We start from the raw sequence: 25000 nt of genomic DNA on the forward strand, positions 1-25000 counted from the left end.
ACTCCAGGAGAAACACACAGCCATATTCATAGGTGGCGAGAGAAAATGTCCGACCACTTTATGAACCACAGCAGGGATTCCAAAAGCTTGTCATGGACAGAGGAGCTGAGGGGGAGAGGAAAATAAATGACCACTGCTGGTCAGCCTGCCGTTCGCTTTGATTCAAGCTGCCAGCGTGGTAGACAATAGACAGAGAGCCCTAAAGTAGAAACACACATTCTGTTACTATGGGAACCCTCAGCGCTCCTCGCGCCGCTGTGTCCTTAAAGGAATCAGATTGAGAGTGTAACAGTATAGACGGGACTGAACGAGGGAGGAGAGGAGGGGGGAGCTCAGCCTGAGAAACAGCTGTGGCCAAATACTCTCCCCCGGGGGGGATCTAAATTTGTCTGGTAAGAATAAAGGCACATGTGATTAGCCTGTGTTTGCACGGTGACCGCCTCTCATGTGCAGCAGGTACTCAGAACCGCAACATATGTCCTCCTTCTCCTGAAGGACTGAGGGCTCAATCATGTGCTGAGAAGAAAATGATAGACAGACAGACAAACAGACAGACAGGAAGTGGTGACAATGGAAGGTGGGTGTTAGTCAGCAGCCCAAGAGTATGGCAAACCTACCATCATACAAATCTCACTGGGCAGAAAACTGTTTTTTTTGTCTCTTATGTCTGAAATTGGTCACCTGCTGATTCTCTATCTCCATATCTCTCTCTCTCTCTCCATCCCTCTCTCTCTCTCTCTCTCTCTCTCTCTCTCTCTCTCTCTCTCTCTCTCTCTCCCTCTCTCTCTCTCTCCATCCCTCTGTCGCCCTCCCTCCCTCCCTCCCTCCCTCCCTCCCTCCCTCCCTCCCTCCCTCCCTCCCTCCCTCCCTCCCTCCCTCCCTCCCTCCCTCCCTCCCTCCCTCCCTCCCTTTGTCGGTCTCCCTCTCCCCCTCTCTCTCTCCCTCCATCTGTCGGTCTCTCTTTCTCTTTCTCCTTCTCCCTCTCTATTGATTGGATACTTTCTGAATTGATATGGCTGCATCCAGGAGTCAGGAGTGGTGGCCAGACTGATGTCTATGCTACTGTGAGGAGGTTGTAGCTGGATCCTGGCTGCAACTATCTGTGTTGTGTTGATGAAGGTGAAACCCAGACAGGGAATAGGTGAGTCAGTCAATATGTTTTAGCACAGCACTAGCTGTTGTTTGCGTGTTCACGCTGTTGTACACGGGGGTAGAAGCCAGCCAAAACGCCGTGCCTGCATCGGTGTAGGCTTTCTCAATTAGAACAATAGCTCTACTTTAGTCTACAGAGTGTGTGCAGGTGTCTCGTCAGATCCGGAGCGGAACACACACACATCATGTAGGTATGTAGGTCATTTGACTGTGTGTGTACACAACACTTCAAAGTCCCATTTATTCCCAAGCCCTCACGTGAACATTACCTCTGCTTTCAAGCAGAAATCGTTACACAAACCCATAACTCTAGGTTGTATTGTGTTACCCTCATTTTGTCCTTCCTTCTCTCTGTGTCCAGTGATCAGACAGACAGACAGACAGACAGACAGACAGACAGACAGACAGACAGACAGACAGACAGACAGACAGACAGACAGACAGACAGACAGACAGACAGACAGAGAAAGACACACACATGGTGGTCCATTTCTCTTTGGTGCTGGGGAGATAACCGAGTATTTGAATTTTAATAGCATGGATTGAAGCATCGCTGAGCACCAGTTTGTTTGCTCCCATTTTCTGTAAATACCCAGAAGTCCTTGGGCAGACTTTGTGTCCGTAGTCAAAGCACATGGAAAGCAGCGTTTGGGGAAAGGTGTGGCGCTGCGGCGGCTCAGTACAGTAAAACATAACGAGGCACGGTTTCATTTCCTCTTCCTCTTCATCACACATGCAAATGAATCCCCACAAACTCGCATCTCTGCAGCCACGCGTACTTTCTGTTTCGGGAAGCGTGCAGTCATGGCCATGGTGTGGGTCGGTCCTGATGAGAGAGGGAGGGATATTTAGGGCTGGAGTGATTGCATCCAGGAACACAGACCTGCCCCCTGCCTCCTCTTTCTTCCCACGCATTCTGAAGGACGTCTTGATTAGTTACGGACTGGTATGTCCTGAGTGTGATCTGTGAGCCCTGATAAGCCCATACCATTGCTCACCTCAGCCTCCAAGCTATAATGTTGATAGACAGTAAGCTGTATCAAAACAGAAGACCAATCTGATAAGTTATATTCCACTAATGTATGTGTTACTACATCATTAGTGCAGTACACTGCAGTTCTACCGTAAGCCACCGCTACAGCCTAGCCAGTCTGGGTGGTACATCCCATGGTGTGACTGACTAGGCCAAAGAGGGATGATGAGCTACAGTAGGCTGGCTCAGGGGATCATGACACCAGCCAGGGTTAGGGATGATGCATGGCACTCTGCAGGTCTTTTGTTCCCCCCCAGTCAGTCCCACCCATAAGCCCCCTTCTCAATGTCCCCCTGCCTGCCACATAGAGGACACAAAGGGATCCCCATCTCATACCTGTTCCTCCCTGTAACCCTGAGCTTGATACCCCTGTCTGTCTCGCTCCAACCTCCCTCTTGGTCCTCCTCCAATAGCCTGGCTGCAGGGAGCTCCATGCCGAAGAGCAAGATGACACAGTCAGATAGTATGTGTGACTTACTGTAAACAGATAGGAATGAAACTAGGGTGGTTTCACTGCTCTGTTAAACAATGTCCAGGTTTATTGTAGCAGCACTTCCTGACAAACATTTTATTTGTATTTTTGATTTAACTAGGCAAGTCAGTTAAGAACTAATTCTAATTTACAATGACGGCCTACCCCGGCCAAACCCGGATTACGCTGGGCCACTTGTGCAGCCCCCCATGGGACTCCCAATCACAGCCAGATGTGATGCAGCCTGGTTTCGAACCAGGTACTGCAGTCACGCCTCTAGCAATGAGATGCAGTGTCTTAGACCACTGCGCCACTCGGGAGCCCATGAGGGGTGAATGTGGAAACAGGCTGGTGGAGGAAGCTGCCCCAGTAATAAATGGGTTGTCTCTGGAAGGGAGGGAGGGAGTAAAAGGAAGCAAGGGAGTGTGGAGGGGGTTAGGCTCTCTCTTCTCCTTTGCCATGGCAGAACAGGTGGTGAGCTTGCTGAGGCACCAGTTGGTCGCCCCGGAGCCCGCAGCTGTGCCAGGCGGTGACTAAATCGCTCCTTCACTACGCCCACGCTCTCAAAAGAGCAAATGGCAGGAGTGTCACTAGATAGCTCGTTCTGCTCGCTACGTGCCGACGGATGTCTGGGGACCGGGGGGTGGGGGGAAGAGAGAAGGGGTGGGGGGAGAGAGAACGGGTGGGTGACTGACAGAGGTATATGATTTGAGAGAGTGACCGATTTCAGACATGAGAGAGAAAAAAACAGTTTTCTGCCCAGTGAGATTTGTATGATGGTAGGTTTGCCATACTCTTGGGCTGCTGACTGACACCCACCTCCCATTGTCACCACTGTCTGTCTGTCTGTCTGTCTGTCTGTCTGTCTGTCTGTCTGTCTGTCTGTCTGTCTGTCTGTCTGTCTGTCTGTCTGTCTGTCTGTCTGTCTGTCTGCCTGCCTGCCTGCCTGCCTGCCTGCCTGCCTGCCTGCCTGCCTGCCTGCCTGCCTGTCTGTCTGTCTGTCTGAGGGAGGGAGGGAGGGAGGGAGGGAGGAGAGTCCCTCCCTCCCTCCCTCCCTCCCTCCCTCCCTCCCTCCCCCTCCCTCCCTCCCTCCCTCCCTCCCTCCCTCCCTCCCTCCCTCCCTCCCTCCCTCCCTCCCTCCCTCCCTCCCTTCCTTCCTTCCTTCCTTTCTTCCTTCCTTCTGGAATGTTATCCTTTTCTTCTCAGCACATGATTGAGCCCTCAGTTCTTTACATGGAGTGTGTCAGGCCACCCATGTGCAGTGTGTGAATCTGTGTGTGCATTTGTGAATCTGTGTGTGCGCGTTTATGATTGTATGTGTGTGAGAACCCTACAGGGTGGTGCTGCCTGCTGAGGAGATAGATAGAGCCCCTCTGACATATTGTCACTTCCTCTCCCTCCATCTCCTAATCTGACCTGTCTGCCATTCAGATTGCTTTTCACTGCATTAACCAGAGAAGGGAGAGAGGAGAGAGACGTGAAAGCCGGACAGACAATGTCTCTTCTCTTTATGGACTCCAATGATGGGACGAGGGGGCGACGGTGATGACACTCATCCACTCTGCAATCAGAGGCAGGAGCGATGGATGCGTCACAGTATTTGATTAGCTAGAGTTGGCCACTTAGCCTGAAGCACTGCTTACAGACCAAGATGTTTGTTTTCAGCGAAAAGAGGTCAATAGCTAGGAAGATGTGAGGTAGCTAACAAGCAGGTTGACACTACAGTCTGAAGATGGTACACTTACTGTAATGAATTGGATGACATCACCAGGAGTTGACGGACAGGGCTCAGTCTTATGAGATCGAGAAATCAAATGTCTTGTTCTCAGATGGATAGAGCTGTCTCTCACCTCACGGCGTTTTGTCACAATTTTTCCAACCTTGTATCCATCCAGGCATCGCTGCGCTGAAAGACAACCCTGAGATTGATGACTGAGGTGAGGCACATCAGCCCAGTCACAAGTCCTTCACAACCTTTTATTTCTTAAAATTAAACAAATCTGTCTTTAAGCATGTTGGAAAAGGACCGGTAAGTAAGTAAGCATTTCACTGTTCGTCTATACCTGCAGTTTACCAAGCAGGTGACAAAGGAAAGTTCCTCAATGGAGCGTAAATACTGTATCAGCCATGCCAAGACAGTGAGAGATAAAACATCCTGAAACTCAGAGCCTGGTTTAGCTCACATGGCAACAACATGTCAAACCTTATAAAGTGTTAACAGAGAAGCTAGCCAATGTACAGACCCAGGAGAATCATCCCTCTGCTCTTACTGTGTGTGCGTGCTTGCATTTGTGTGTGCAATTGTCTGTGTGTGTGTGTGTGTGTGTGTGTGTGTGTGTGTGTGTGTGTGTGTGTGTGTGTGTGTGTGTGTGTGTGTGTGTGTGTGTGTGTGTGTGTGTGTGTGTGTGTGTGTGTGTGTGTGTGTGTGTGTGTGTGTGTGTGTGTGTGTGTGTGTGTGTGCGTGATCTCTCATACTCTCCCCCAGCCTTCAGCCTATTTTTCTGGCTCTAATATATCACTCTCTTCAGCCCAGAGCGGAGCTCCTCATATTTACGTGTGGGATGAGAGTGGCAGGGGCTTCTCTATTAGCCCTCAGGATGCGCCAGTGCTAGCTAGCTCCCAGCTCCCAGCACCCAGCTCCCAGCTCCCAGCTCCGATCACAAGCAGCCAGGGTATGAAAGAGAAATCCCTTCATCACCAAAGTCGTAATGAACTTGTAACGACCCCCATTTATTAAATTTATTTTGCTGAATTTCGATGTTCAAACTTTAAGCAAACAGACAACAAGTGGGCCAATGTAGCTTATATTAGTGATATCCCAAAGTTTTTCTCGATGGGTGCTTTTGATAAGTTATATGTAAGATATGTGTGTGTCTTTGCGTGTGTGTGTATGTGTGTGTATGTGTGTGTGTGTGTGTGTGTGTGTGTGTGTGTGTGTGTGAGTGTGTGAGTGTGAGTGTGAGTGTGAGTGTGAGTGTGTGTGTGTGTGTGTGTGTGTGTGTGTGTTACCATCCGTCCCAGAGCTGGGCCCTTGATCACAGGGCTGGCAGTCTTCAGACGTCTTCAGCACCGAGTCTGCTGTGAAACGCAGTGTCAGAGGTCTTGATGAATACTCCTCGCTGCCTCCCCTTCAAAGCCCTAGCAATCTGTCTGTAAACATTGATCCTCTTCCTCATCCTGTCAGCGCGCAGCGACACCCCAAAGGCAATATTAGCTTAAAGAAAATGGTTGTGTTTCTCCGCACGTGTCAGAATGTCTAGCTCTGCTCTGAGGCTCTTCTTTGTGTCCTCGATCCTTTTAACTGGCGAGGCGACAAAACATCGAAAAGCGCGTTGTGATGTATTTGTTTAAATGCTCTTCACTGTGTTCTCATTTGACATAGTTAAAATAGTGGCGTTTTGTTGCCACCTGAAATCCGATCGGCGCAGTCTGACAAAGGGTACTACACGTGGCAGTAACACTTTGCGAACACAGATACTACTTCACTGACAGCTCCAGACAACACCATCAGCCTGATATTCAACCTCTTTTTGAACACAAACTACAAATGAACATGAACATGAACGCCAGGCAGCTCTCAGTGTATACAGTGTCTGTGTTTTTAGCGTGCTTCATTTGTCTAGTCTTGTTTAGCATTGAAGTCATTGGCGCTCTGTTCTCTCTTGGTGAGTACCAGTCAGACAGGCATGTCACCACACGTTTTCTGACATGTACTGTATGTTATCTTGGCTGTCAGATACTATCAGGCCCAGACATGGAGGCCTATGTTTTTCATACTGTATTTACAAACTAGTCTGGGCTGAACCTGCACTTCAATGGAGATGTTATAGCTTGTATTCCCTTTCTATTCTATATCTAAATAGGTTGAATAGTGCCAGGGACAAATTGGGACAGTTGTGGCAATCATCTCTTCCTCCCAACTAGTCACCTGCCTCCAGTGACGACAGTGCTGCTGGTGCTGCATCCTGCTCCTCTCTAAACAGACTGTGATTTTGGGCAGAGCAGAGAAGGTGTTGCCATTGCAGACGCATGCACACACACCCCACAACACACACACTCTCACATCTTATTTAGGTGGGCTGAGGAAGGGAAGTGTGAGCTGGCTCTGTGTCAGGTCTCTAGTGCTCCCAGCAGCCCACGCTGCGTATGGTTAGCAACCTGGCAGTGCCAGCACCCTGCTCTACACACCACCTCCTCCTCTCCCATCCTGTCTCCTCCTCTCCCCTCCTGTCTCCTCCTCTCCCCTCCTGTCTTCTCCTCTCCCCTCCTATCTTCTCCTCTCCCCTCCTGTCTTCTCCTCTCCCCTCCTGTCTTCTCCACTCCCCTCCTGTCTTTTCCTCCCTCCTGTCTCCTCCTCTCCCCTCCTGTCTTCTCCACTCCCCTCCTGTCTTCTCCTCTCCCCTCCTGTCTTCTCCACTCCCCTCCTGTCTTTTCCTCCCTCCTGTCTCCTCCTCTCCCCTCCTGTCTTCTCCTCTCCCCTCCTGTCTTCTCCTCTCCCCCCGTCTTCTTCTCTCCCCTCCTGTCTTCTCCTCTCCCCTCCTGTCTTCTTCTCCTCCCTCCTGTCTTCTCCTCTCCCCTCCTGTCTTCCACCCTCCTGTCTTCTCCTCTCCCCTCCTATCTTCTCCTCTCCCCTCATGTCTTCTCCTCTCCCCTTCTGTCTTCCCCCCTCCTGTCTTCTCCTCTCCCCTCCTCTCCTGTCTTCTCCCCTCCTGTCTTCTCCCCTCCTGTCTTCTCTCCCCTCCTGTCTTCCCCCCTCCTGTCCTCTCCTCTCCTCTCCCCTCCTGTCCTCTCCTCTCCCCTCCAGTCTTCTTCTCCTCCCTCCTGTCTTCTCCTCTCCCCTCCTGTCTTCTCCTCTCCCCTCCTGTCTTCCCCCCTCCTGTCTTCTCCTCTCCCCTCCTGTCTTCTCCTCTCCCCTCTTGTCCTCTCCTCTCCCCTCCAGTTTTCTTCTCCTCCCTCCTGTCTTCTCCCCTCCCGTCCCCTCCCCTCCCCTCCCCTCCCCTCACTCAATCTACACCCGTGTGCGAGAACACGCACACACACACACACCCTACAACGTGGCCACAGCAAGCAGGTTGTGTGTCTGCGATTTCCAATGAAAGTAGCATACGTAGTTACTAGTCGTGTAGGGACTGTGTAGGGGCTGTGTCTTGGCAGGCAGGTATGCACCGGTAGCTAAGCAGAAAGTTTCTCTTTTATCTGATTTCTGTCAGTTTGCTTATCCCATCTGGCAGTTAGCAGACCCACAGAAGCTGACGTTGATACTCAAATCTTAAGCATCTAGTTTAAGCATTCTGCCTGACTGAAGGCTCCAGCCTGCAGTTGTATCTTCCGTGCTGTGGCATCCTACACACTTCCTGCCAAGCTAAAGGCTCTGTCTGTAGTTCATACACAATGCCGAATGATGGGAGGTGCACTACTGAGGAGTAACATGTTCTACAGTACAGTACCCGGGCTCGTGTGCATGGCATGGCTCGGAAGAATACCCTTCATTTCTCTGCGCTGTGCTCCTCCATCCTCAGTTTAGCCCTCTGCTCTCCATAGAAGGGAACTAATCAGTTCATCCCTTGGAGTACCTGTGTCTGTAGAGAATGACTTGGTGTTGAGACAGAGAGAGGTGGGGAACCCAACTCAATCCGGAGTAATTGAGGTCACAATGAGCCCTGAGTATCCATGCCTACTGGGTAGCATAGTGCTGGAGAGATGCTGTAATACTGAACGTATGAGCGGTCCCACTGAATTTACTAACTGCTTTCCAGTTGGGAAATAAGTGCGTACAGTATATTGGTGTACTATACAGTATGAACAAGGCCCATGTATTATTTACTGAAATAATAATGGTCTATTTTTATTGCCTTTTGAAATGTTGCAAAGTAAGAAAAATACAGTGAAAAGATTACGCAGAGAGAGTTTGAAAAGAAACAATGTTTTACAGTGTGTCACATCTAGAGGATTGCATACATATTATTTGGTTGTAAAAGGGAGTCCCTGTAGTTTAATTTCATAGCCTAGGTGTCTGATGTGCCACTGTATGGAAAACAATAATTGAAGTGTTTTTTCCATACCGAGCAGCTAATTCCGATGCTAATCGAGACTGTATTCCTGTAAAAGGTTGCCACATTTATTCTCTGGCTTTTTATGAGGAGAAAATGCATGTATTTTTGCTGGGACTGCCCGTCTGAGAGATTCTGGTCAGCCTCTCACACAGCACTGCTGTTGAGCTACAGGATCTAGCCGGAGGCATGTGTCCTCCAGCCTTCTTCAGTACTCCCCACAGATGCCTGTTTTCCCTAGACGCTCCCCCTCTCTCTTTCTGCCTGCTCTTATCTCCAAATGAACCGCTCCATGTTCATCTCAGAATAATGTTTCCTCTCCGTATGCTCCCACACATGACACCTCCTTCATTTCTCCAATGGAAATGAAAACAATGGTGAGTGTGTTGGTGGCCTTGTGGGGTGATTAACTTCTATACTCGCCTTGAGTATGAGGCTGATACCACTATGTGTCTCTACTGTATAGGTGACTAACTGTTAGAGTTGAAGATGTTATGTTAGTGTTGAACTTATTAGGTTACGCCAGTTAACCAGCAGAGGAGGAAGGAAGGAAGGATCCGCTCCAGGATACAGGTGAGGGAACCAGTGTGGCTGCCTGGTTGGTGTTACCCATGTGGTTTGTTGCTAGCAGAGGACTCTGGCAATGTTAGTGATCTCAATAAACACACAGCTGATCTGAGGAAGGCCCAGCAGTAGGCAGGGAGGCAGATTGATTTCCTTTCCTTTGCTAGGACAGACCTGGGACAGATCTGGGCTCTCCGCTGATGAAACCTGGGTCTGCCCATTCTGTTGAACTGTGAACCTACTAGCTCTCCCTTCCAGTCTTGCTGACAGAAACCTTCCAGGGTGGCTGTTTTTCTCGGTTTTCACTATTGGCACACAAGATAGGGAGAAAGAGAGAGGGGTGTGACTATGTGTGCAAATTGACAAGTATTGGAAGGGCTGCACAGGGCTGAAAGTGTGTTGGTACTAGTGGTCGGCCGATTAATCGGAATGACCGATTAATTAGGGCCGATTTCAAGTTTTCATAACAATCGGAAATCTTTATATTTTTGGACACCGATTTTTTAAAATGTTTTTATTTTTTATTTTTTTACACACCTTTATTTAATCTTTATTTAACTAGGCAAGTCAGTTAAGAACACATTCTTATTTTCAATGACCGCCTAGGAACGGTGGGTTAACTGCCTCGTTCAGGGGCAGAACGACAGATTTTCACCTTGTCAGCTCCAATTTTGCAACCTTACAGTTAACTAGTCCAACGCAATAATGACCGTTGCATTCCACAAGGAGACTGCCTGTTACATGAATGCACTAAGCCACGGTAAGTTGCTAGTTGGCATTAAACTTGGCATTAAACTTATGAAAAAACAATCAATCATAATCACGAGTTAACTACACATGGTTGATGATATTACTAGATATTATCTACCGTGTCCTGCGTTGCATATAATATGACTGAGCATACAAGTATCTAAGTATCTGACTGAGCGGTGGTAGGCAGAAGCAGGCGCGTAAACATTCATTCAAACAGCACTTTCGTGCGTTTTGCCAGCAGCTCTTCGTTGTGCGTCAAGCATTGCGCTGTTTATGACTTCAAGCCTATCAACTCCCGAGATGAGGCTGGTGTAACCGAAGTGAAATGGCTTGCTAGTTAGCGCGCGCTAATAGCGTTTCAAACGTCTCTCGCTCTGAGTCTTGGGGTGGTTGTTTCCCTTGCTCTGCATGGGTAACGCTGCTTCGAGGGTGGCTGTTGTCGTTGTGTTCCTGGTTCGAGCCCAGGGAGGAGCAAGGAGAGGGGCGGAAGCTATACTGTTACACTGGCAATACTAAAGTGCCTATAAGAACATAAAATAGTCAAAGGTTAACGAAATACAAATGGTATAGAGGGAAATAGTCCTATAATTCCTATAATAACTACAACCTAAAACTTCTTACCTGGGAATATTGAAGACTCATGTTAAAAGGAACCACCAGCTTTCATATGTTCTCATGTTCTGAGCAAGGAACTTAAACGTTAGCTTTCTTACATTGCACATATTGCACTTTTACTTTCTTCTCCAACACTTTGTTTTTGCATTATTTAAACCAAATTGAACATGTTTCATTATTTATTTGAGGCTAAATAGATTTTATTGATGTATTATATGTTAAAATAAATGTTCATTCAGTATTGTTGTAATTGTCATTATTACAAATACATTTTTTTTTTTATCGGCTTTTTTGGTCCTCCAATAATCGGTATCGGCGTTGAAAAATCATAATCTGTCGACCTCTAGTTGGTACTGATTGTGTGACCTCATGGATGCTGCTCTCTGTTGGACTCTGTGACTGTGTGGAGCTGACTGGGGTGCCATTGTCTCCTCTCCTCCTCTCTCCGCCTCCTGACAGGGCTTTGTTTCACTCCCATCGCCACGCTCACTCTGACTGATGTCATATGGGCTTTTTAGCGAACCAAGCATCCCCCCTGCCGCTTCTCCCCCGCCTTCAAGCCACTTGGTTGCGTTAGCTCCGGAGCCTCCCACTGCTTCCCAGCCTCCTGTTTCTCAGATGGGCTCAGGGAAGGACCTAAAATTAGCAGCTCCCCATGCTCTGTTTTGCTTTGCACAGATCGCTTAATTAGCTGTAGAACACAGCATGGATGAGCCCAGACCTGGCCCATGGATGCATTATATAAGGGTTATATAATTTGATGCATATTTTATGCTGAATATTGCAGGGAGAGTGCTGCTTTATGGTGGTACCCCGCTCGTAGATCTGCGCTGTCGAGTCAGATAGGAGGCAAAAGGTCAGCTCTGCTTCCAGGGTTTGACAGGGAGAGGAGAAGTTACTTCACCTGGGGCCATTTACAGAGGCAGCGTCTCAGGCTCGGGTGCTAATAGTGTCTACTGCTGTATTCTCTACAAATCAAATCAAATCAAATGTATTTATATAGCCCTTCGTACATCAGCTGATATCTCAAAGTGCTGTACAGAAACCCAGCCTAAAACACCAAACAGCAAGCATTGCAGGTGTAGAAGCACGGTGGCTAGGAAAAACTCCCTAGAAAGGCCAAAACCTAGGAAGAAACCTAGAGAGGAACCAGGCTATGTGGGGTGGCCAGTCCTCTTCTGGCTGTGCCGGGTGGAGATTATAACAGAACATGGCCAAGATGTTCAAATGTTCATAAATTACCAGGCGGTATGTTTTGGGTGCTATTGATACATTGTATGAATGGAGGATGATTGCAGTATATGTAATCCTCCTGCAGTAAAGATGATGGAAAAAATAAGGTTCCCATATTTGAAGGTTGTCACCTATTATTTCCAATGTACTGTGTCTATTGGTAGTGCCACCCTTTCTTTGAAGAGTAGCAAATTCATTTGTGACCCTCCTGATCCATGTTCCTCGTTTAGAATACATTCATATGCCTAGCAAATTCACAACGGGAAATAGGTTTTGTAGTATTGTTGACCTCCGCTGTGAATAAGCACCGTTATGTTGGAGAAGCTCTCTTCTAGCTAGCCTACAGATACATTACCTACATTACCAGAGGCTCTAGGTGTTCTGTGCACAGGCCTGTGTTCGTTTTTCTTCGTTGAAATGAAGAAAATGATTTGCTCACTTGATTATTTATAAATGTCTTACCATGGTGATATGTGTTATTATTTGACCATCTGCAGTGTTTTTTTTTCATTACAGTTGATGGGATGACTGGCGATACAATAGCTCCTTCCACAATGCGATGGCATCCATTTAGCACGACAGTGTTGTAAATAGTCACACACCATTCTTTACGCTGGCCAGGATTACACACACTCTACTGCTGTATAGGAATTGGCAATATACACAGATCAAATCACAACATCACCAGTCACAGATATCTGCTCCCATGGTTTAATAGAACCCTATAAATTTCCCATTATGTGTATTGTTGTTTGTGAGCCAGGATAAGCTCACAAAGCTTGTTGATTTGTCTGAGAAATTCCTAAATAAATGAGTGAGTCATGTTACTTCCCGAAACAAGACATTTTTACAACCGGGTCTACGGGCCCGGTGCCTGCCTTGGCAGTGCATAGTGAGCGGGGAAAAGCAGGCAGGTCCTCATTAGGAGTGTGTGGGAAAAGTAAGGGAAAGGGATCACATCCAGGAACGACAGGTCATTTTGTTCTTCCTCAGTCAGGATTAGGTTAGTTCTCCCAGGTCATTTTACTGGGGATTTATCCTTGAGGTGACATTGGGGCCAAACACTTCCCTCCGGTCAATGTCATTGATGTTGATCAGCTTGTTGGATGGATGTAGAGAAAACGAGGAACGTGTGGGCTGAAGGTTGATGCCATGTATTGGGATTCCATTACCAGACCAGTTACAGATACAGTATGTTGTAGCTCAACTCATTGACTGTGTCTGCTTTATTCAGCGTGGCACTCCATTCATGTTAGCTAACAGCTCTGTTTACACATCCATCAGACAGCCATGGGATCAATCACTGAGCTGGGAGCTAATTGTTTCATTCAGTGTATTACAATTGACCTGCTTGGTCACATTGGTCCTGCAGTATTGGCATTGTTGATGGTGGGTCATGCTCTTCAGTCATCAAGTATTTATGCTCCAATTGGTTGTGTGTTGAGAGAATTCACAGCATTACATGTGTGCATCGAATATAGTGTGTGTGGTGTGCTGGCTGGCCTGCCGCACGAGAGAGAGAGTGCCCCCTAGACACAACTACGACAAAACAACCAACAGAAACGAGTCACAACTCCTGCTTTTCTGTTGCACGCTGGAACTATACATAGTCAATGGTAGACTTCGAGGGGACTCCTATGATAGGTACACCTATAGCTCATCTCTTGGCAGTTGTACTGTAGATTACTTTATCACTGAACTTAACCCACAGTCTGTAAGTGTACATTTAGCAGTAGGAAGCCTGAACAGTATATTTGACCTTTCAGCTAACATATTAAGCAGAAAACCTAAGAAAATGAACAGCGATGAGAAGTGGTTTAGCTTACGCCTTAAACAATACAGAAATACAATAAGTAAAAAACAAGGAACAGCATGCAAGAAAACAGCTCAATGTGATTGATGAATCCCTAGAATCAAATCACTTCTATCCAGAAATGGAGACGTGTGGATAAACCACTTCTCCATTCTTTTGGCTGTATAATAAAGAACCAAGAACAAAAACATATACATGATAATGTACTTCACTTAGAATCAACTATCACCAGAAGCCATTAGATTCACTAATTACATTGTAAGAGCTACAGGACAAAGTACAAACCATCCAACCCCAAAAGGCCTGTGGTGTTGATGGTATACTAAACAAAATGATACAGACCACAAATTAAAATAGGCTATTCTTAAATCTTCAACATTATCCTTAGCTCTGACATCTTCCCCAATATTTGGAATCAAGGTCTGGTCACCTCAATCCACAAAAGTTTAGGCAAATTGGACCTCAATACAGCAGAATCTGCGTCAACAGTAATCTCTGGAAAATCCTCTGCAGTATCATCAACAGCTGAGTCCAACATTTATTTCCTTAGTGAAAACAATGTCCTGAGCAAATGTCAAGTTGACTCCTTCCTAAAATACTGTACAACAGACCACGTATACACCATGCACAACCTCATTGACAAACAAACAAAACAAAAGCGAAGTCTTCTCATGCTTTGTTGATTTAAAAAAGTGCTTTACTCAAGTTTACATTTTAGTCATTTAGCAGACACTCTTATCCAGAGTGACTTACAGTAAGTAGACTGCAAACATTTTCATACTTTTTTTTCCTTCTTCGTCATACTGGACCCCCTTGGGAATTGAACCTACAACCCTGGTGTTGCAAGTGCCATGCACTACCAACTGAGACACATGGGACCACTTTGGCATTAGGGTCTGCTAAACAAATGGTTGGAAATTGGCAATAAACATACACTTTCCTCAGGGCCGTGGGGTGAGACAGGGATGCAGCTTGAGCCCCACCATCTTCAATATACTGTATATCAATGAATTGGCGAGGGCACTAGAACAGTCTACAGCACCCGGCTTCACCCTGCTGGACTTTGAACTCAAACGTCTACTGTTTGCAGATGATCTGCTTCTTCTGTCCCCGACCAAAGAGGACCTACAGCAGCACCTAGATCTTCTGCACAGATTCTGTCAGACCTGGGACCTGTCGATGACTCTCAGTAAGCCAAAAATAACGGTGTTCCAAAAAAGGTCCAGTTGCCAGGACAACGAATACAAGAGAGATCATATTTAGAAACCGTTGCCCAAGAGCATACCAATAATTATACCTACCTCAGCCTAAACAGAGGAACATAAAACTCAACATCCCAATTAGGATCTGGCTCAGTCAGTTATAGAACCCATTGCCCTCTGTGATTGTGAGGTCTGGGCTCCACTCACCAACCAAGAATTCACTAAATGGGACAAACACCCAATTGAGACTGCATGCAGAATTCTGCAAAGACGCAAAACCCCAAATGATGCAAGCAGAGCAAAATTAGGACTATACCTGCTAGTTATCAAAATCCAGAAAAGAGCTGTTCAATTTTACAACCACCTAAAATGAAAAGATGCCCACACATTTCACCACCAAAGCCCTCACCTACAGAGATGAACCTAGAAAAGAGTCCCATCAGCCGTGCTGGTTCTGGGGCTCTGCTTACAAACACAAACAGACCCAGGACAGCAACACAATTAGATCCAAACAAATTATGAGAATGCAAAAAGATAATTATTTGACACACTGTAAAGAATCAACCAGAAAACAAAACAATTTGGAATGCTATCTGGAATCAATAGATTAGATACGTGCCCACTGTCCACAGTGGAAACTGAGCTGCACTTCCTAACCTCCTGCCAAATGTATGACCATAATAGAGACACATATTTCCCACAGATCACATAGACCCGGAAAGAATTTGTAAACAAATCAAACTGATAAATTCCTATTCGGGCGGCAGGGTAGCCTAGTGGTTAGAGCATTGGACTAGTAACCGAAAGGTTGCAAGTTCAAATCCCCGAGCTGACAAGGTACAAAATCTGTCGCTATGCCTGTTCTGCCCCTGAACAGGCAGTTAACCCACTGTTCCTAGGCCGTCATTGAAAATAAGAATTTGTTCTTAACTGACTTGCCTAGTAAAATAAAGGTAAAATAAAAAAAATATCTGTTAGTCAAAATACCGTAATGTGCCATCACAGTAGCAAAAGTTGTGGCCCATTGCCATGAGAAAAGAGAGCGAGAGAGATGCTAGGAGTATAGTAATGTCCATGAGAAAAGAGAGAGAGATGCTAGGAGTATAGTAATGTCCATGAGAAAAGAGAGAGAGAGAGAGATAAAGATGCTAGGACTATAGTAACGTCCATGAGAAAAGAGAGAGAGAGAGAGATGCTAGGACTATAGTAACGTCCATGAGAAGAGAGAGAGAGAGAAAGAGATGCTAGGAGTATAGTAACGTCCATGAGAAAAGAGAGAGAGAGAGATGCTAGGAGTATAGTAATGTCCATGAGAAAAGAGAGAGAGATGCTAGGAGTATAGTAATGTCCATGAGAAAAGAGAGAGAGATGCTAGGAGTATAGTAATGTCCATGAGAAAAGAGAGAGAGATGCTAGGAGTATAGTAATGTCCATGAGAAAAGAGAGAGAGATGCTAGGAGTATAGTAATGTCCATGAGAAAAGAGAGAGAGATGCTAGGAGTATAGTAATGTCCATGAGAAAAGAGAGAGAGATGCTAGGAGTATAGTAATGTCCATGAGAAAAGAGAGAGAGATGCTAGGAGTATAGTAATGTCCATGAGAAAAGAAAGAGATGCTAGGAGTATAGTAATGTCCATGAGAAAAGAGAGAGAGATGCTAGGAGTATAGTAATGTCCATGAGAAAGAGAGAGAGATGCTCGGAGTATTGTAATGTCCATGAGAAAAGAGAGAAAGATGCTAGGAGTACAGTAATGTCCATGAGAAAAGAGAGCGAGAGAGATGCTAGGAGTATAGTAATGTCCATGAGAGAGAGAGAGAGAGAGAGAGAGAGAGAGAGAGAGAGAGAAAAAGATGCTAGGACTATAGTAACGTCCATGAGAAGAGAGAGAGAGAGAGAGATGCTAGGAGTATAGTAATGATGCTAGGAGTATAGTAATGTCCATGAGAAAAGAGAGAGATATGCTAGGAGTATAGTAATGTCCATGAGAAAAGAGAGAGAGATGCTAGGAGTATAGTAATGTCCATGAGAAAAGAGAGAGAGATGCTAGGAGTATAGTAATGTCCATGAGAAAAGAGAGAGAGAGAGAAAAGAGAGATGCTAGGAGTATAGTAATGTCCAGAGAAAAGAGAGAGAGAGATGCTAGGAGTATAGTAATGTCCATGAGAAAAGAGAGAGAGTGATGCTAGGAGTATAGTAATGTCCATGAGAAAAGAAAGAGATGCTAGGAGTATAGTAATGTCCATGAGAAAAGAGAGATGCTAGGAGTATAGTAATGTCCATGAGAAAAGAGAGATGCTAGAGATGCTCGAAAAGAGTATTAGTAATGTCCATGAGAAAAGAGAATGAAAGATGCTAGGAGTACAGTAATGTCCATGAGAAAAGAGAGCGAGAGAGATGCTAGGAGTATAGTAATGTCCATGAGAGAGAGAGAGAGAGAGAGAGAGAGAGAGAGAGAGAGAGAGAGAGAGAGAGATGCTAGGACTATAGTAACGTCCATGAGAAGAGAGAGAGAGAGAAAGAGATGCTAGGAGTATAGTAATGTCCATGAGAAAAGAGAGAGAGATATGCTAGGAGTATAGTAATGTCCATGAGAAAAGAGAGAGAGAGATGCTGGGGGTATAGTAATGTCCATGAGAAAAGAGAGAGAGAGATGCTAGGAGTATAGTAACGTCCATGAGAAAAGAGAGAGAGAGATGCTAGGAGTATAGTAATGTCCATGAGAAAAGAGAGAGAGGAGTATAGATGTCTAGGAGTATAGTAACGTCCATGAGAAAAGAGAGAGAGAGATGCTAGGAGTATAGTAATGTCCATGAGAAAAGAGAGAGATAGTAATGTCTGGGGGATATAGTAATGTCCATGAGAAAAGAGAGAGAGAGATGCTAGGAGTGCTAGTAAATGTCCATGACAAAAGAGAGAGAGTGATGCTAGGAGTATAGTAATGTCCATGAGAAAAGAGAGAGATGCTAGGAGTATAGTAATGTCCATGAGAAAAGAGAGAGATGCTAGGAGTATAGTAATGTCCATGAGAAAGAGAGCTAGAGAGAGATGCTAGGAGTATAGTAACGTCCATGAGAAAAGAGAGAGAGAGATGCTAGGAGTATAGTAACATCCATGAGAAAAGAGAGAGAGAGAGATGCTAGGAGTATAGTAACGTCCATGAGAAAAGAGAGAGTGAGATGCTAGGAGTATAGTAACGTCCATGAGAAAAGAGAGAGAGAGATGCTAGGAGTATAGTAACGTCCACGAGAAAAGAGAGAGAGAGATGCTAGGAGTATAGTAACGTCCATAGGAAGTGAGAGAGAGATGCTAGGAGTATAGTAACGTCCATAGGAAGAGAGAGAGAGATGCTAGGAGTATAGTAACATCCAAAAGAGAGAGATGAGAAATAGTAATGTCCATGAGAAAAGAGAGAGAGATGCTAGGAGTATAGTAACGTCCATGAGAAAAGAGAGAGAGAGATGCTAGGAGTATAGTAACATCCATGAGAAAAGAAAGAGCTAGATAGTAACGTCCATGAGAAAAGAGAGAGAGAGATGCTAGGAGTATAGTAACGTCCATGAGAAAAGAGAGAGAGAGATGCTAGGAGTATAGTAACGTCCATGAGAAAAGAGAGAGAGAGATGCTAGGAGTATAGTAACGTCCATGAGAAAAGAGAGAGAGAGATGCTAGGAGTATAGTAACGTCCATGAGAAAAGAGAGAGAGAGATGCTAGGAGTATAGTAACGTCCATGAGAAAAGAGAGAGAGAGATGCTAGGAGTATAGTAACGTCCATGAGAAAAGAGAGAGAGAGATGCTAGGAGTATAGTAATGTCCATGAGAAAAGAGAGAGAGAGATGCTAGGAGTATAGTAACGTCCATGAGAAAAGAGAGAGAGATGCTAGGAGTATAGTAACGTCCATGAGAAAAGAGAGAGAGAGATGCTAGGAGTATAGTAACGTCCATGAGAAAAGAGAGAGTGAGATGCTAGGAGTATAGTAACGTCCATGAGAAAAAAGAGAGAGCTAGAGTATGCTAGGAGTATAGTAACGTCCATGAGAAAAGAGAGAGATGCTAGAGTATAGTAACGTCCATGAGAAAAGAGAGAGAGAGATGCTAGGAGTATAGTAACGTCCATGAGAAAAGAGAGAGAGAGATGCTAGGAGTATAGTAACGTCCATGAGAAAAGAGAGAGAGATGCTAGGAGTATAGTAACGTCCATGAGAAAAGAGAGAGAGAGATGCTAGGAGTATAGTAACGTCCATGAGAAAAGAGAGAGAGAGATGCTAGGAGTATAGTAACGTCCATGAGAAAAGAGAGAGAGAGATGCTAGGAGTATAGTAACGTCCATGGGGCAGCCCATGATATTTTTAGCCTGAGCCATTCTGACAGCATGTCCTTCACTGCTCATCCACTAACAGCCGCTCAGTGTTACTCTACTCCCCAGCCAGGCCATAGGATCTAAATGACAGAGCATGCCCAGGCTATACAGATGAATGACAGAGCATGCCCAGGCTATAAAGATGAATGGCATGTGTGCTTTAGCTTCGTTTGGCGCTGTGGAAGGATCTGTTTTTAGAAAGCAAGAGGTAAGATTATCGTCTCAGTCATTTGCAATGAAAGATTGAGAGGAGTGTATTTTAGGGGTAAATTGAGTGATTTATTTGAGAATGTTCCTCTATAAATGTACTTCCCTCTAGAACGTGCTTGCATATTTGTGGTGTACAGCATGGTGTATGAAGATTTAAAACACTTTGTGGGTTGTGTGGGGGCGTTTACTGGATATTCATGGGAGTCATTGAACTGAATTTTGAATCAAATCTGTCAATATTCAAGATGCCACTTACCACCCTCTCAGAGCCTCCTACGCAGTTCCTGTGTGCATGCCACAAATAGCTACAAATTGGCTGCCATTAAAACCTGTTAAAACCCAGATTATGTTAATCGCCTGTAAAACTGAAAGGTGTGATGCAACCCAATTAATATCATGTTTGATGGAAATTTTATCCAGCCATCTGTGATGGAGGATTTGGACTGATTTGTCTTTCGAGCAAATTAAAAAGCGGTTAAATATGTGCAGTCAAAGCAATTGACTTGATTATGAGGCCATAATGCTCTTTCCAGGGCAATTGTTTGTCAGGGAAAAATATAATTTGTTAAATTAACTCCCATCCCTGATCTTTCACGAATCACGACAGTACATTTGGTCTGGAAAAAAACACATTTTCAGTGAGCCAGCCTGACCCCAGATACCTTTTGATCGTTTTGTTCTTGAGCGTGGCTCTTAGTGACTCACCTGCGCTCCCATGTGTTGTTGGTTGTAGAGGAGCTGCGGGCCATGGGACCCCAGCAGGGGTGTTCTGTTTGGGAAGCCCCCGGTGCTCATTCCCAGCATCAGCCAGCTGATCTGACTCAGGGCCAAGTCTAAAATTGTTACTGCTTGTCTGGGTGATTGCCGTAAACTGACACTGGAGAGAAAAAGGGCCATGGGGGAGTGGTGGAAGGGAGTGGGGGGCTCTCTGAGCTGGCCTGCCTGCCTGCTTTGCCTTACCGCTGGGGGTAACAGGTGCCACGGGCAACATGAGACCCGGTGGAGTGACAGGGACGGAGAGAAAGGCTTCGGGGCGGGGGGGTGCGACGTTCCGAGAGGTTTTGCCCAGAAAGGGTTTCACCGTCGGAATCGGGAACAGCTGTGGGGTCGGCCCCTCAGCTGGCGGTGGAAAACACGCAGGCAGGCCTGTTGCGTAACTCCTAACTGGGTCCCTGATGGCTGGCTGAGAGAGAGTCACTGCCTCACACTCCAATGAGCAATTGTACCTCGGCTGCATGAGAGCGGGTTTGTTTTGGAGGGGCTGCTGAGCGACTGTTTTCATGATCGCTTGATCTCATTCTGTCAGGCTGCCTCACGCTCCCCCAAGGCCTGCTAGGAAGACCCACCCCCTGGCCAGGGACGGTCAGGGGTCGCTAGGTCAAATATGACCTTGTCATGAAAAAGCTCTGGTCCCATTATAGAGGCTGATGTGACACACTGTGTTTCTACTTCTCCATCTCTCTGTCCGTCCCTGAATAGAAGGAAAGAAACGTGTAAAGGGATATAAAATAGCGATAAAATGTGATGTGACTCATGTCTGCTTTGACTTAAAAGAGCACGTTCATTATTTTGTCGCACCATAAAACACGGTTTAAAATGTAGTTCGTGTGTGTGCATTTGGGTATGTGTGTGTGTGCTGCGTGCTTTGCGGACTCCGCTCCCTGTGTGTTCCTCTGTCTCAGCTCCAGGGGGTGTATAAGTGAAACCCTCTGCACAGCTTTCAATAGAAAAATACAGAAAGGGTTTCCTCTCCCCATGTTCTCTGCTTCAGTTACCAAGGCGTTTTCCCCCTCTCTCTCTCTAGTGTACATTAGGCACAGATATCAATATGTGTCTGATGAAAGTCCTGTGTGGCTCAGCTGGTACAGCGTGGTGCGAGCGAGTGCAGGGTTGGCGTTTCGATTCCCACGTGGGACTAGTACGAAGATGTGTGTACTCACTACTGCAAGTCGCCCTATGTAAGAGCATCTACTAAATTACTCAAATGAAACATCCTTAAGTTCAATGTGATTTCAGGTCTCTGATGACTGGTGTTGCATTGGGATTCATTTCTCCTGAAGGCCGTGGATTTTAGAGTGATGTGGCGCCGTTTATGCCACCAGCTTTTGAAGTAACTACATTTTATAGCGTACATTTAGGTTACATTTCTGTAGCTGGTTTTGTAGCCTTTTGAAAGGGTCCACTCCTCTCAGAGTTTTGGGACTAACCTTGTGCAGCCAGGGTCCTAGATGGCAAAGGTTGGAATCTTCCTCGCCAGTTTATAACACGGTTATAGAAACCCATAGGGCAAGGAATTGACCTGAGGTGCCGGCAAACTATCTTTAGATGTATTCATAGACATTCACAGAATTCTCCACTTGAAGAACTCTACAAGGTTGTCTAGTCTGTTTTACTAGCTAGCTAAATGGCTTTCAAACGTGGATAGTGAGAGAGTTTGTGCCTTGACAGGATAAGCTGATTTGGTCACACGCAGCATGTGCCGTTCAGCGTTTTATGCATAAATGAAGAGTTTATTTCCAAAATGCTAGAACTATACATACATTTTTCACATTTGTGTTTTTTCTTCAGAAATGGGGTGGTGTACCTAATAAACTGACATCTGAGTGTATGTTTCTACTAGATCATTCTGTTGCTTGATATCCAGGTCATGTTATGTGTTTACATAAAGATGTGCAGAAGGGCCTACAGTATATGATAGAGAACTGTCCTAGTTTTTATACTCTGCTAATTTCAAAATATAAACATATGTTTCTCTCTGTTTATACCTAATGATGCTATTCCACCTGTAAAAGGCAATGGGGAAGTGTGTCTTTTAAGATGAAGTCAAATGGAGTGTTGAGTCTTGAGTGTGTTAAACACTCGACCTGTCTTTCTCTCGTAACACCTGTTGTGTGCTATAGTGTTAATTCTCTTTCTGCTGTCTCCCAGTGTGAATGCACATGCTCGCGTAGGAATAGCTAGGCCTGTCGTTGTGAACTGTGTCCTTTCATCTTGTCCCACACATTGCATCAACTATACCTCTGCTTCCTGCTCAGGAGTACTGCACTCCCACTTAGAGCTGCACAGTGTGGACTATTGAGTTTAGCTCACAGCAGGTGTTGGCTACTTTGGATAGTCAATAGGTGGCTATGGTGTCAGGTCTCCCTGCTCCGGGACAGTCCTTTGGGGGGTGTTAGGGTCAACTATTCCCAGTTGTCTCCTGCCCGCAGCAGTTTCTGATTTCTCATAGGGAGTTCAACAGAGGTCAAGTTATTGCTAGACCTGTAAATTGGATTCTCCAGTAAGGGCAAAGTAACAATGGTCTTATAATAGAGGTGCCCGTTTGACTTGCGTGACAGCATGGGCGTTATTAGCCAGAGTATCACCAGCATGGAGCTGGTGTCTACCCTTGCTTGAGTTGGTCCACTCAAAACAACTGCCGTATGTGTTTGTTGTCATCCGCCCATTGTTGAGGTGAATTCCTCTCCATACTGCCTGCATTTTGACACCATGTGGCCCTGAATGTAGGCAATGCGGAGAATGTTATACGGGAGCTCTCAAACTAGCCCACCACTGTCACTCATGACATACCTGAGGTTAATTCAGAAGCATAAACATGCATTAATATTCAACGCTGCAGCGAGGGTTGTGGCTGGAAGCTATTGCTCAGCTGGGCTTCTCTCTTCTCTTTCTCCCTTTTCCTCTTCCATCTCTCTCTGCTGCCCTGTCCCAGTGCAGCCCTGTCCCAGTGCTGCCCTGTCCCAATGCTGCCCTGTCACAGTGCTGCCCTGTCCCAATGCTGCCCTGTCCCAGTGCTGCCCTGTCCCAGTGCCGCCCTGTCCCAATGCTGCCCTGTCCCAGTGCAGCCCTGTCCCAATGTTGCCCTGTCCCAGTGCAGTCCTGTCCCAATGCTGCCCTTTCCCAGTGCTGCTCTGTCCCAGTGCAGTCCTGTCCCAATGCTGCCCTGTCCCAGTGCAGTCCTGTCCCAGTGCTGCCCTGTCCCAATGTTGCCCTGTCCCAGTGCAGTCCTGTCCCAATGCTTCCCTGTCCCAATGCTGCCCTGTCCCAATGCGGCCCTGTCCCAGTGCCGCCCTGTCCCAGTGCTTCCCTGTCCCAATGCTGCCCTGTCCCAGTGCAGCTCTGTCCCAATGTCACTCTTCATGGCCAGTAATGTGGCGGTAGCCACGCACTGAAGGAGCAACACAGGAGCGAATCATATCGTTGACCGGAGAGCAGGGGATTGGGCCGGAGAAAACACATCTCTGAGGCCATTTTTCACTATTAGCCTGGCAAGTTATTTATAGAGCTAGGGAGGAGGAGGAGGAGGAGTGGGGAGGGGGAGGCGGCAGGGGAAGCAGGGCGGGAGGGGAAGAGGGAAGGAGGGAGAGTAGAGGGATACCATGTTATGGCTCGCTCTTTGACAGGACACACTCGCTTTTGGATAGGACAACCCCCGGGGGGTCAGAGGTGGTGTGTGTCCAGACTGCTGTAGTGTGGTGTCGCCCGCCAGGCCAGCCTGATAAGGTTGTGCTGCTGTGTCATAACAATACAACACTTAGAGAGAGAGAAGCAGCCGGCAACAGCCCTGCTCCTGCCGCTCCACCCCATAACTACTGTCTTTCACTTGACCCCTCTATTTGTGGTCATGTCTTGCTTAGGAAAATGTCATCTTACTTTGTAAAAAAAGACTGTGGAGCCAGCAAAGAGAGGGCAGGCAGGCAGGCAGGCCAGCCGGTAGGCAGGCGAGAGAGAGAGAATGAGCATGAGCGCTGCCTGCCTTCCTGCTCTGTGGGCCAGTGGAAGGTCCTCTAAATGTAGTCTGTTGTATAATCCCTCTGGGGGCCCTATTGCTATTTCTGATCCTGGATATGCGTCACAACTGACTGGGTATTTTCTCTGGTGACTAGCTTACATCAGTAGGTCTCCGAGCAAGCATACGCTCTCACCACCAGTGAGTGGCTATTCTGATTGATGGGAGTTTGGCCCCGCTGTTTTGGCTTTCTATCGGTGACCCCGGAGAATGGACAGGAAAAGTTTCACCCCAGAGGATTGCTGTTGGTGACTGGAGATGTTGTGGGACTGGGGAGCTGATATACCCAGGTAAGTAGACATACCGTTTCTCCCTCTCCTTTTCTCTACCTCCTCTCTCTCTCTCTGTGGTGATGCTGCTGAGAAGTGATTCCCTTGTTGTCAGTGTGTTTGTAAACTGAATGGAGGATGACAGTGGCTGTTGGATCTCCACCATACACAGCCTTCTTCTCTGTGTTTTGGTACAAGCTGTCTGCTGTGTGTTGTCGTGGCGATACAGCCGTCACTATGCGTGTGTATTTGTGTGTGTGACAGATGGGGCTGCCTGGGCTGCAGGGGCTCTGTCTACCGACGGCTTGTTTGCACAGCCCTGGCAGGTATTTAAAGAGACTGAGATAAGCGAGAAACTATGACATAACCTGACCTCTTCTTCGCTCCGCAGAGCACGTCCCTCCCTCCCTCCCTACTTCATCCTCCTGTTCTCTAGCTCTCCTCCCCAGTGGTGAGGCACTTGTTGTTTAGTCCGTGCGGCAGCCT

General features: G+C 46.5%; 1 protein-coding gene across 4 annotated transcripts in view; it reads left to right on the forward strand.

The window, feature by feature from the left end:
* hivep2a (HIVEP zinc finger 2a) overlaps nt 1-25000 on the forward strand; it is a 122976-nt gene that overhangs the window by 11354 nt on the left and 86622 nt on the right. Inside the window, exon 1 of one of the 4 annotated variants that reach the window (XM_035794181.2) lies at nt 23962-24535. The exons of the other annotated variants lie outside the window; for them this stretch is intronic. The gene's annotated coding sequence lies outside the window, so the exon portion shown is untranslated. Of the gene's footprint in view, nt 1-23961; nt 24536-25000 lie in introns of those variants that run through there. 4 annotated transcript variants of the gene reach the window in all.

This window comes from Oncorhynchus keta, chromosome 19 (genome assembly GCF_023373465.1).
Source record: "Oncorhynchus keta strain PuntledgeMale-10-30-2019 chromosome 19, Oket_V2, whole genome shotgun sequence".
In the NCBI taxonomy this organism is placed as follows: Eukaryota; Metazoa; Chordata; class Actinopteri; order Salmoniformes; family Salmonidae; genus Oncorhynchus; species Oncorhynchus keta.